The 7,822-nt window shown below is 44.3% G+C and overlaps 1 protein-coding gene across 1 annotated transcript in view; it reads left to right on the top strand.

Annotated features, from left to right (window-relative positions):
- The first annotated feature begins 1,045 nt into the window (after window positions 1–1,045).
- ZFHX4 (zinc finger homeobox 4) overlaps window positions 1,046–7,822 on the top strand; it is a 181,247-nt gene continuing 174,470 nt past the window's right edge. The window contains exon 1 of the mRNA XM_029223159.1: window positions 1,046–1,394. The gene's annotated coding sequence lies outside the window, so the exon portion shown is untranslated. The remainder of the gene's footprint in view (window positions 1,395–7,822) is intronic.

The following is a 7,822-nucleotide window of genomic DNA, read 5'->3' as shown; positions in this document are numbered from 1 at the left end:
TATATTTCATTCTAATGAGATCTGTAGTGGGGTTTTAAAATTCATCATGATGTGCTTCAAGAAAGATAATTCAACACACTTGCAAGATGAAAGGTTTTCTTCCTAAGTCTTCTTAAAGCTATTACACTGAACTTATGCAATTCTGATAAAATATTCAAAACTATTACATAAGGGCTAGAACCGTACCCCCACTATCATCCTCGCAACCATCCCTTATTCTCATTTGAAAGTTTACTTTGACTAAACTAACCGCTTCCATCTTCCACGCCCTGGGTTTTCTTTCCTGCGTGTACGAACGAAAGATACGTGTTCACATTGAGTGCCTACAGATCCAGAGTGCAATCCCTCCTTTGAAATAGGTTGGGCAGAGCGGCATTTGCACACAGCCAGGCACCCTTTATTTACATACATCTGCATATTAGCTCAGGACCCCGCATTTCGCCGTTAAAGTGCTTTCCTGTACGTAGCAGAATAAACTAAGCAGAGAAAACCTTTTTATTGCCCTCACTCCTCTTTCTGCTTAAAGCTTCCTAGTAAACAAATCTCTGGTCCGATAATAATTACTTTGCCTCATTAAAATAAAAAACAATTTTTTTTTCGAGTGGTTAAAGGGCACGTTTTGGGCGGTATTATGTTTTATTTTCTCCCCCTCCTTGCCGAGTGTGTGTGTGTGTGTGTGTGTGTGTGAGTGTGTGTGTGTGTGTGAGTGTGTGTGTGTGTGTGTGTGTCTGATGAAGTTTGGGAGTCGCGCGCGCACGGGCGCGTGGGGTGCGAGCCCCGGAGGTCCCCATCCCCTGCCCTCTCTGTGGGCGCCGCGTCCCGGATTCCCGCCGCAGCGCTCCGAGCTTCGGAAGCCGCGAGGCTACGGGGCTGCTCCGGGTCCGGGCTTGCGCGTCATTTGCAGTCTGGGGAATGTTGATCACCTCACTAATTACACCTCTCTCTCCCCCCTCTCCCTCTCCCTCTCCCTCGCTCTCCTCTCTCATTCCCAGAGTGCATATCGGGAATAGACACACAAAGACATGCGCACTCAACTTAATCAGCCATTTTTTTAAACAGGGCTAAAACGATAATAATTAGCAGAATAAAGACATATCGGATTTTCATTTCCTTTCCTCCTTTTCCCAACCCCTTCACAACCAAACAGCGAGACCGCGGTCGGCACATGCTTTAACTCCTCCCGGACCCCCGAGGACCGCTCCATGCCCCCCACTTTCTGCTCCAGCGTTTTTATTTTCACCCAATAAAGTTCGAGGATTATTTTTTTAATTTTTAAATTTTTTTATTTTTTAATGAACCCTCTCGTTTTACTTGGATGTGATCAGCTGTAAGTAAAATAAAAGCAAAACAAAAAAGAGGCGAAGATCGAGTAGGAACTGCAGGGGAAATGGAAAGTAAGTTTTTTCTTTAACTTTTATTGAGTAGTTTGTGTTAAATTTAGGTCGAGTATCGATTATCTTTCCAGCCTGATCTTGCACAATCTTTGATATTTCGCTCCCTCTCTCTCCCTCTCCGCCTCTCTCCCTCTCTGCGCCTGGCTCGCTCGCTCCCGCTCGCTCTCGCACACATCCCCTCAGCCCGACCATCTCTTCCGCTCTGCCCCCCCTTTTCTATCTCTTTCCCCCTTTTTTGGCTCCAGGATTTGCTCCGCCGAAGGAGGAAGGGGGCACTGAAGGACCTGATTTTCCACTTTCTTTGGGGGGGGTGTGTGTGTGTGCGTTTTTCGGGATTTAACTTTTGGATTAAGTGGCGGATCATCCACGTTTGGCCGAGCAGCTTTCTCTCCTTTTGCCTGTCTTTTCGGGTTCTGTCTCCACCGCGAGCCTGGGGCTTTCTCGAGGCGCGGGGAAGCTGTCAGCTCCGCGGCGGCGCGGACACTGCCAGGGGCCCCCGGTCGCCCCGCGTCCCCGCACCCCGGTCGGGATGACCCTTCCTTCGCACCCATCCTCCGAAAGTTTGGACGTTGGTCGGTGGGACTCGGAGCCCCTCTCTCCCTCTTCTCTTCCTGCTCCCCTCCCCTCCCATTCAGCCTTGGTTTTCTCCTCCTCTCACCACCCCTCTTCCCTCGCTCAAGTTCTACGAAGGGCGCTTAGCGCGCCGGAGCTGCGGAGGCCCGCGGCTCCGTGCGCGGTGGGCAGGGGGTTCCGAGAGGCTGGGGCGCGAGCCGGGGCTGGGGCTGCAGGTAGACGCCCGCCCGCCGGAGAGGGAGGCGGCGCGGGCGGCGCGGACCCGGGCGCCGGCGAACGCCAGACAGGTCCGTTAGTAGGCGGGATCGCCGGGCCTCGGGGCCAGGGACCCGGGAGGCGGCCGCAGCTCTCTCGGGGCGCTTTCGCTGCTGGGTGTGTCTTAGACCGGAGGAGAGCTGCCCGCGGCTCAGGGTCAAGAATCTTTTCCTTTCCTTTTGGCGAAGGGCAAGGTGTGTGTGTGTGTGTGTGTGTGTGTGTGTGTGTGTATTGGGGGGGGGGCTGTGGCCGGTTGTGAGAACTGATTTATTCTCCGGCACCCCCCAAAGGGGTTCCAGGTCTACAAACGAACTTCACCTTCTTCGCCTCTCCCGGCATCAAGTGCGCCTTCCGGCCGGGAGCAGCTAAGGGAAGAGGGGCTGGAATGCGTCGGGTCTCGCCTTCCTTCTACTTCTATCTTGTTCCCCCCTCCCCCCATTCTTTCTGCTCTTTTCTATCGGAAAAATAAATAATAAAATTTCTCATGGAACTGTATAAAGTTTCTCTGCCGATGCCCAAGTTACAGAGGACTCCCCACCCAGCCCCTCCCACCCCCAGTCCCGAAGACGGTGCACTGGTTTGTATTTCTTTTGTTACCTGTGGTCCGGGCGGGGGGTTCCTTTCGGCCGCTCGGGTTGGGGTCCGGCCCAGAGACGAGGCTCCGGCGGGCGCCTTTGGCCGCGACTCCTCGCTTCCGCGCGGTCCTGGTGAGGTCTTAGCTACCGTTCGGTGAGACACCCTCCTTGTAGGTACCAAAGGTTCAGATCGCGAACACGGACCCCCCCACCCCGACCCCTACACACACATACACACTCACACTCAACACACTCACAGACACACACGGTCTCCCTACTCCCCCCCACCGCCAGCCCCCACCTTGCCTTTCCCCTCCCCCGTTCCAAAAAAGCACACACACACAACAACAACAACCCCCCCCAGACCAAACAAAAACCCAAAGACAAGTTCACTGGCGGAAGATGGTGGATTGACACTGACTCAGAGAGGCAGGTTCACCAGGAAATCTGGCGGTCCCGATTTCTGACAGTTGCATTTCCTCTCCTTGAGTCCTCCCCCCCTTTTTTTTTATTAACTCTGTTGCATGTTTAATCAAGGATCATGTAGATGGCAAAAGGAGAGACAGAGAGAGAGGAGAGAGAGAGGAAGAGAGAGGAGAGAGAGACAAGAGACAGAAGGAGGGCTTTTTTTTTTTTTTTTTTTTTTATTGTGTTCTGGATTTTCAGTGGCTTGATCCCTATAAACGTGGAGTGGTTAAAGCTCATATGTAGTATTATATTTTTAGTTGGGTGGATGGATGGAAGAGTCAGGGAGAGGCTGCGGCTGTCGCTGCCTTTTCGGATGTTGCTTAGATTAAGGCTGAGACTTGGCTGCGATTGGGACGCGACAGTGACACGGGCATCGATCGCTTCCATTGAGAGCAATGCAAAAACACAGCCCGGGTATGTAACACTCTCGGTGCCATCAACACTTGTTTTACTTTATATTTACTGGCAAAACTGACAGAGCAAGCTCAGACTTTCTCTCTTTCTTTCTTTTTTCTCTCTTTTTTTCTAACTGAAGAATAAAAACAATTGTGTCTAGAGGTTGTTGGAAAGGATGGTTTAAATACAACAGAAAGGAGGGATTGGGATCATTTCACAATCTCTGTGACTGATTGTGTTTTAGAGTTTTTCTTCTCCACGGAGGAGCATATTAAAGAAAACGAAGGTTTTCTTTTTTCCTTCCTCTTCTTAAAAAAGAAAAAAATCCTTAAGGGAATATTTGATAGTTTTCAACGTTTGCGGTTTCAATCAGCAGGAAGGCACACAAAAATAAAAGATGGCTAGCCAGCTGTTTTAACCTCGTGCACCTGGCTTCAGTGTGGGGCTCATAAGGTTTATACAGCTATTAAAAAAAAAAAACTGTTCTAATATTTATGGCATAAACTGGGGAGAGAGTATCACTGTGTATTTATTCAGTAGCTGGTTGCTTTTGGATTTTGAAAAGTCAACTCATTTGTTTTCATTTTTATGTCAATGAAGATAGAGTCAATGAAATATGGGGGAAATATCATAAATCTGAAAAGTGATATGTACCTAAGGAACAAAGAAAGGTCAGGTAAACCAGCTGTGTAAGTCAAAGCAATAGCACCCAATTGTGGGGTAGGCAGGGAGAGTGGGCTCTGGGTCTAGGAAGTGAAAGTTGCCACTTAAAGTTAAAAATGAAGGAAACACGCTCAGCTTTATTGTAATCTTTTGCAGTTTTTAGCAGATGAGCCCAGATCTGCCCATTAATTTTGAGCTAGTTGGATTATTTTAAAAGATGCTGTCCCAGCAAAGGAAAACATAAAGGAGGCTGAGAAAATCGCTGTTTAATATTGCAGAATTTACTGCTTCCATTCTGACCATGAGCCTAAATTTACACAATGAAATTTGATTATCTCTAATAACAATATTAGATCCTGCACTGGATGGATGAGAATTGAGGTGGTTTTGTTGATTGCAAGGGTTTAATGTTGCATTTCAGAATCTGATGTGGTTTGGCCTCCCTTCCATTAACTGGAAAACCCCTGAGGTTTTACAATTATTTCTTAAAGATAATACATTTAAGATTGCATTGGTAGGCTGAAGAAAAGTCATAAAGGCAAGAAGGGAAGCCCTTAATAACTCTTGAGATTCAGACATGTTCAGCAGTTAGATTGGCTCTGACTTCACCAAGGGTCGACAATGTGTCATTTCCACGAAGCCAAATTGCCCTCTGCCTATATGATATTAATGTGCAAATCAATATTTCAGGGATTAAATTTCCCTTCTTCATTTTTTATGGTTTCTACCTCAATAAGTCTCAAGTCTATTAAAAGAGCCTGGATGATTTAAAATCTTTCACTGCAGAATGGCTTGTCGTCGTAGTCTTGTTTCACAGACCATTTTAGGATTTTTGTTATAAAGACCAAGGGCATCCTAAAGAAGTTGTGAGGCAATGTAGAGCCAGGCTCCACAGCATAAAGCCCTTGTTCGATTAAGAGCTAAGAGATGTTGGAAATATATATGTTTATGTAATATATAGAGATATGCACACACATACATTCTGCTGCTTTAGAAATATTATGTTAATCACCTATTGATTTATTTCAAAACCAGTTGAAGTTCCTTTCTTATTAGTGATTTGTTCAGCATTCTTGAAGACTGTGTTCATTTTCTTAAAGAGTATGCATGAATTAGCTTGGTGTGAAAGTATTTGGAAGGGATTTTCATCTAGCACTATTTTTCCCAAGAAATATTTCTAGTAACCATTGTAATAACCAAGTATTGTCATTTGCATTGTTGTCATGGCTATCATTGCATTTTGGGGCTGAGTGATTTAGCTGATATCTGTTCATAGAGGCCTTCTTCCATTCGCTTAACATTTACTTCTAACACTTAGTAGGCGCAACGTTTCTTTAACCCTCTTGGAGAAACACATTTGTAAAAGAAAATATGTGACTTGATGGGAAATAATACAAAGCAGAAATTTGGGAGGTCAAAATAAAAGATTGTGACTTTATCACATAATCTTGGGAAGGCCTACTGTCTATCATTTGGGGGTGTTTTATAGTCTAAAACCATCTGGACCAAGTTCCGCGCAGCTGCACGAATTTCATATGTGATAGAACATTTTTTCCATTCAGTGTGAAATGTTCCTTCCTAAAACACGTACACCAGACTCGCTTAATTTAGTCTGTTAAAAGAAATGCACATGAAAAAGGACAAAAGGCGCTTTAATCTCTGCAAGCTGTTTGTTTTTCTTCAAGATTCCTGTCTGTTTGGGTTTGAAAAGTCATGTTTATTGAGGAGATGATTCTGAGGTGTGACATTAAAATAATATATGATTTTTGGACTGGTGGCCACGCTCCTGCTTCATTTGCAGAACTACTTTTTATGCCTGTCAAAACACAGAGTTAATCTATCCTTGTTTACAATTAATCTCAATAAAATTAATCTTAACTATGCTTTATTCAGTGGCTTAAAATATCTAATTATATTCAATTAACTGCTGTCATAGTAATTAACATTGCTTAATTGCCTCTGCATATATTTATGTAAAGCTCATTAGGTGCTGCTGGTTCCTTTTTCCTTTTCTACTTGCTGTTTTTGCTGTTGTCAAATCATTTTCATCTCCCAACGTTCGACAATGTCAGTGACAGCAAACTCTTCCTTGACATTTTTCTTGAAATGAGTGTTATTACTTACCTATGAGAAGATACTAGTTATGAGTCTTTAAAGATGAATCCACCCCCTCACCCCCCCATCCCTTTTCTCTTATCCCTGGTCCCTAGCACATTCACAAAATATTTTCTGTCATTGTTGCTAGAAATATGAGAAGCCAGGTTAAGCTTTGTGCTTATAAATGAGGAGCCTTTCTGTGTCTGCCTAGGGGCTGTACCCACAGGCAGAGTTTCTTTTTTTTTTTTCCTCTCAAACCATTCTAAGGGTTAAAGACTTCGCCAAGGTTCAAACTGAAAAGCGCCCAGGGAAAGTGCATGTGAATATGTACAAGTTTCATGTAATTAGTGCTTAATTATATTAACATATGCAAATTGTCAACTTAGAAGCTTGTTGAGCTGGCAAAGATCAGCTAGGCACAATTGCTGTATTGTTCTGAAACAATAATGGATTTCAAGTTGGATTGTGGAAACACATAACTAGCTATCTAATTTAACTCATACCATGGTGAAATTTCATTAGTCTCCATGGAGACTGGTTTAATTGTGCTGACTAATGTTCTGGGCTGCAGAATGTCCTAAAAAGAAAGCGTTGTTTGCCTAATCCACCTTACAATGACACTTGTTTGTACATGTTTCCCTTGTGTGAGAATTTACATATGCAAATAAATAGTTTCTCTGCCCCATTTGTCATGGCTGTTCATTACCCATGAAGAGGACATTGTTACTAGGCTGTGACTGAGTCTCCCAAGATGGGATAGTGTCAACCAGTCCAGCTACATTCTTTCATAATTTGTTTCTGATTAATAGACCAGAGTGAGACTCCGCGTCTTTGGGCATCTGCAAAGGAAAGGTCAGTTGTGTCACAGAAAAGAGTTTCTGCTGTAACTGAAGGACTTTTTCTTCCTATGATTCTTCTCCTTTTCCCGCTCATTGGTTCACATAATCATATTTAAAATAATGTATTCTTGTTCTAAGAATGCCTCTACTAATAATCTCTAGTTTCCTAAAGCTGAAAGATAGGAGAAGAAAGGAAATTCTGTTATTGGAATATTAATCCTGTTTTTGACAGAAAGGTAAACTGATATAATTGCTTTTCAGTTGAAGGAATGGGGGTTTATACAAGTGTGAAAGCATCGGAAAAGGATTAGCATTTTTTTGCATAATGAAAAGCTCTGTTGAATAGGGTTCTGAATGGCTGACTGAATGACCGAGATGAAAGGAAGATGAAAATGCAGGCTCCTCTTTCTTTATGCCTATGCTCTGCTCGCTCTAAAGTTATGTTTGTCCAAGACTTGAGAAAACAAGCAGGGGCTCAGATTTCAGCAACTTTCTAAGATGCCCTGAGTTTTCATCATCACTGGGAAGTAATATGTATGGCAGTAGTGCGGCTAGAGGACGA

The sequence above is a fragment of the Monodon monoceros genome, unplaced genomic scaffold (assembly GCF_005190385.1).
Source record: "Monodon monoceros isolate NGI ecotype Baffin Bay Population unplaced genomic scaffold, NGI_Narwhal_1 Super_Scaffold_14, whole genome shotgun sequence".
NCBI lineage: Eukaryota > Metazoa > Chordata > Mammalia > Artiodactyla > Monodontidae > Monodon > Monodon monoceros.
This window is presented reverse-complemented; position numbering and strand designations above follow the sequence as displayed.